The sequence below is a fragment of the Mytilus galloprovincialis genome, chromosome 1, assembly GCF_965363235.1.
Source record: "Mytilus galloprovincialis chromosome 1, xbMytGall1.hap1.1, whole genome shotgun sequence".
In the NCBI taxonomy this organism is placed as follows: domain Eukaryota; kingdom Metazoa; phylum Mollusca; class Bivalvia; order Mytilida; family Mytilidae; genus Mytilus; species Mytilus galloprovincialis.
The window spans coordinates 62,924,174-62,929,677 of NC_134838.1; the positions used below are offsets into that span (position 1 = coordinate 62,924,174).

Consider the following 5,504-nt stretch of genomic DNA (forward strand, 5'->3'; position numbering starts at 1 on the left):
TTAATTTTGTTGTTTATAATTTCTTTCTACTATAGTTTTGCCCAAAGTGCAAAATTACGTACAAAATCCTCATCCGTACAGGTGAATAACTCCTATGATTAGTGGACTGACAAAGTAGAAATTAATATTTACTCCCAATTCAAAAATCTCATTTAAGGGCAATAACTCCTTTGCTGAGTTTACCGACAGTTTCATGGAGCTATATTTGACTTATTTGCAAACCTTAATTGTCTGACAGTTTATTTTTGATTTGTGAAGTTTCTCTTTTTTACTTTAGTTAGTGGCCCAAAATACATACAAACTTATAAAAAACCTGATTTCGGGACAATAATTCCAATAAGGAGTTGACAGATAATTTGGCCATGTTTAAAAAAAAATGTAGCTGAATTTTTTTCTATTTTGAATATAGTTAAAAATAATTTTAGACAAAAACGCACTAAATTGGTGAACAATCGTCATTTTATGGCAACATTAAAGGGTTGACAATTTCTTTGTTGTCTTATTTGTAGATCTTGTCTTGCTGATCTCTTTTTCCATTTTTAGAGTTTCTCTCTATTTATCATAGTTTACAAACAAATAAAAACAGGCAAAACCACAAAAATGGTAAACATCGTGGTTTAAGGACAATAACTTACTCTTACTATTATAAACAATAAATTAACAAACAACACACTTAAAAGTAATACCGTTTAAATGAATTCTTTCACAAAGCATTTAATCTGTCTCTATGATGTGAAAATCGCCATCCAATAATCCTAAGCAGTATTGACGTATGCACTTCCGAGCAGTTTTCCTGTTCGGCAACGTCATAAAAAACACAGGTACACACGACAAATCTGAATTCCAATAAGGGCTTGGAAGCGACAGTTATATATAATATAAATGATGCAATGACCGAAGCACAATCACCACTCAGCAATAAGTGCATAAAGCTAAAACACCGATTTAAAAGACAACATCAAACCTTTTTACTAAAAAAAAATCTTGAAACGCAAAATTGTTTGCACCAGTTTCAACCAAATTCCAGTAGACATTACTGCACCTCCTCAATATAAATCTGTTCATTTAAGAAAAAAAAATCAGCATTAGTTTTTGGTTGATTCATGACATCCATCATTTTCAGTGACAAACAAAGGACGATAATTCAAATGTCAAGCTTAAGTTTTATGTCGTTAAATTGATTAGAGTTATCTTTCTTCATCTGATTAATATAATGTAGCTCTATCATGTCTATATCAAGTCCAAATAATTTTCAAGACGTCATACTCATTTGGACTAGTCTATATCTACATGAACCATGACTATTTCATTTCAATGTGAAAAGAAATGTTTTTCCGTAACAAATCTCAGTGTATTGTTTTGTGTCTATACATGTCGTGCTGACCATCAAGGGCATTGATTGCAATAATAGGTATTCTTATTTTTATTGTAATATAAAACAATAAATTGTCGTCTACTTGCAAACTGTATAAATATCAATAGATACTCCGTCGTCATTAATAATCATTAACCTTTGAGAATCTTGATCAAATGCCAGACCCCAAGGATGATATATTCCTTCGTCTAAGACCATGGATTTAGTTCCTCTGTTTGATAACCGATGGATATTTCCAGATTCGTACCCAGCAACAAACACGTGACCTGCGCCATCTGTAGCGAGTCCAGATGGACCAACCAACGTTTCAGATCTGCAGATAAATTGTGACCGCTCTCGCGCAATGCATTGGACTTCATCGCCGTTGTTACTTGTCCAGTAAATGGAGCCGTTTATTCCCGCGCTTAAAAGCAACGGGTCATATTTGGTGTTTATTTTGAAAATGGAAATTCCCGCGCGATCGAGAATGCTTATTTTGCAGTGTCCACTCCGGACGATGATTTGATCGTCAATGCAGGAAATCGCAGTGCATTTCCCGCCAGGTCTTATAAATCGATCTGGTCTACATTCACTGTCGGTGATATCAAAAACTTGTATACCCCTCTCGCCTGCTGCGACAACGGCTGTATTCCTGTCAAACAGGGCAACATCATGTGGAAAGTACAGCAATGGAATTTTCTCGGTCATTGACCCGTAGAGGTTACATACAAATATAAATCTATTCTGCGCATCGCATAAAAGCATATGCTTCCCTGAGATAAAACAGCCACGTGAAACTGTGATATTTTCTCCTAACGATGAAGACGTCGGGAATTTTTTGTAAAGTACTAGCTGTGTAATCGAGGGAGTTTGAGGTACAAGTTTTATTAACGACAGTTCACTTTCTTTGAAATTACTAACGGATCGAGTTGATACAGGTCTAGGTACAATCTTGCTCTCTGTTGGACTTTCCCATTGTTTGCTGGTCGGCCTAGGTGAAGTTGTTTTTTCAGTGAAAGCAGATTTGACTCGATTGATAACTTTGATATCGACCCAACCCATTGCATTGTAAAGCGATGCCAATTGTTCTTCGTTTTGGGTGAAATCGATTTCCAATGGTTTATATCTATCTCTGAAGTTACTTATGATATCTTCAGTTCTTGGTTTAGTCTGTTCAAACTTCTTTACAATTGTGAACTTATAAGGTTCGGAACCATTCTTTCTCATTAATTCAATATCACTATCGTGAATAGACATCAGGTCTTTATTATGTTGAAGCTGGGAAATTTCATCATCTATTTGTTCAACACAGGAGTCGTATTTCACACTGAGACTGTTTAGTAGTTCTTCTTCTAGTTTTGTTAGATGATCTATGATTTCCGACTTTGTTTTTTTAATTGTTTCTTGAATTGTCTGGTTTTGTTGATCAAGATTGGCTAGATTATCTTTCCTTGTATTTATAAGTTGGTTTAAAGAGTCGGCAAGTTTTAATGCTTGCTTTTGTAGAACATCAAAATGGTCGTTGCTACTACTGCGAGGTCTCTCTGGCATTAGCTGTTCAATTGCAGTAATATATTTACAGTCCTTGTGTGTTTGTAATAAACAGGTTTGGCAAATCAGCTGGTCATGTCTATTGCAGTAGAAGGTCACTCTTAAATCGGAATGAAGATCACATAAGAAAGACGTAGCCATTAGAAATGATTTAGTATTCTTAACATCCCGGAGACGGATAAGTTTATGCGAGGTTGTAAATCTAGACTTTTTATGGACCTTCCCACAATCCTCACATAATGCTTCGGCACAGTCACAACACCAGTGTTTGGCTTCTACATTATCATTGTCCCTTAAACATGCAGCGCATATTTCGATATTGACTTTCTTTTCCTTTTCCATCTGAAAGTGTAAAAAGCCATGTTTTCTATTGCTATTATAAACAACGCTAAGCCTAGCAAATAACAATGAAGCACCTGTGCTTTCAAATGATTGAACCCTTCCCATATTCCCTCGTGATGCCATTTAAAAATTATCATGCATGTATCAGAAATATGCTGGACAGTTCCACTACCAACACCAAATAGATATGTAAGATAAGTTTAAAAAAAAACAAATACTATGCCTGTACGAAGTAAGGCTAGCTGAGCTTTGTATTATTCGTTGTTATTTGTAAGTATGTTTTCTGCGAGGGGTTTATTGCTGTTTGTACAAGTAAGTCATAGTGTGGTGGAAGGTTTAATATCAATGGTAATACCTTCTGTCATATGTATAAAATGGTTAGTAGCAATTGTTATTAAACTGCCACCAAATGAATAGCAGATTGGACAAGAAAAAATTCTATCATAAGTGTATAAGTTCAGATTTATTATTTCTTCCATAGATCAACACACAAACGGATTGCTGAGCAAAAAAAAAAAGAAGGAATTAACTCATAACCTTAGGAAAGGCTAGATATAAACAAAGTATTAGAATGAGTTGAAAGTATGAGCAGACGAAAATGAAAGATAAAGGGGTCCGAATGGATTTACGGATAAGATAATGATGGGCAAAACATTAATTGACAGTGAGAAATAGAACAACAAAAAAGGAATAAAGAATGGAATTTTCAAATATTAAGAAAATTATAGGTAAAAAAATACAAAAATTACAAAGAAAGAAAACAGGATAACTGCTATAAAATGTATGCATACAGAAATGATAGACTCCCCTCCCCCTAAACATATAAATAAAATCCAGATACTCTTACTATGCATTATCGTTTGAATATGATTTATATGTGGCATTTTGTGGCCATTTCTAGCTGACTATGAGATATGGGCATTGTTCAATGTTGACCGTTACCGTGACCTATAGTTGTAAATTTCTGTGTCATCTGGTCTCTTGTGAAGAGTTGTCTCACTGGCGTACATATCACATCTTCTTTTTATATACATCAAGTACACGCATGCAGCACTCACAACTCCCCGTCTACATTTGCCTACGAAAGGAAAGCACCTCAGTTCATGTAAATAAAAAAGATTTAAGCTTTAAATATGTTTGTGCACAAAATATCATGTTAAGGGCTGAGAATAACGCTGATATCTTACCTTTCCCTTTTATTTTCTTTGAACTGTTTTAAGCTCCTTTAGATAAACTGTCGATATATTCCTATTATAATATGGTAAAACTTATATATGCGACAAAAGCACTGATGCGGATCAGTAATTGTTTTGAAGAAGTAATAATTGAAATTAAAACTTGAAATATAATCATTTATCAAATTGACAATAGTATATATAAACTAAAATAGCTGTAGTCTGATGATCTCTGATATGTTTTGATCAAAAGTTATGAGATCTAATATAGTTGCCCTTTACCAGATTTTTCAATTTCACAAACAAAAAGATTACAAAAATATCACATTAGAGATAAAAGACTTATTCGTGTTTCCAATTTTATTGATTTTAGGGGCCTTTGACAGAAAAGAGAGGGAAAGGGGGAAGGTTCCCCATCTTACGATATGTATATATAGTTTTACCAACTCGCTCTCCATGACCGTGAAGGTTGTAGTTCCTGACATTTTAAATTAATGAAGGTAAACTATATCCGAAACTGATTTATAATTTATAAGTCAGGCATTTCGTTACTGTTTTTTGTTATTTTTATAACTTGATTTGGATCATACATAAATATCTTATCAAAATGAAATGTAATATCCATGACGACACAAGGTTCAACAATAAAGTGCACAGGTGAATTAGTGAAAAACTTGATAGAAATCGTGTTTCCATGATCCTAGTCAAAAAATGTAATTATATTAAAGTATGCTTCTTTTAGTAATTTTATAGGGTTGTAAAAGCATTAACCATGCGCACATTTCGGTCAACGTTTTTACTCTAAAAAAATTTACAAAAAGAAACATGAAATCTTAATTGAAAATCTTGTTCAGTCAATACTGTACGCATGAAATATTTGTCACTGGCCGAAAAGAAAACTTGAGAATCATCAATCAATCCGGCAAACCGTAATTTCATTTCAGTCAGTTTATGTCCATCGTTTCAATTAATGGCTTTATGTGCTGCTGGCATGTAAAACATAAATACTCAATGACTTCTGTTCTTTCTTTAATATAGAATAAAATACCATGTTGATTTTAATACTCATTTTCGAATATTCA

At 33.8% G+C, this 5,504-nt stretch overlaps 1 long non-coding RNA gene across 1 annotated transcript; it reads right to left on the bottom strand.

Annotated features, from left to right (window-relative positions):
- Positions 1-1,408: 1,408 nt before the first annotated feature.
- On the bottom strand, positions 1,409-4,494 carry LOC143080832 (uncharacterized). Its single transcript, XR_012979807.1, has 2 exons — positions 4,435-4,494; positions 1,409-3,247 (listed from the first exon to the last, which is right to left on the bottom strand). It is a non-coding gene; the product is annotated as an uncharacterized LOC143080832 (long non-coding RNA).
- Positions 4,495-5,504: the final 1,010 nt, after the last annotated feature.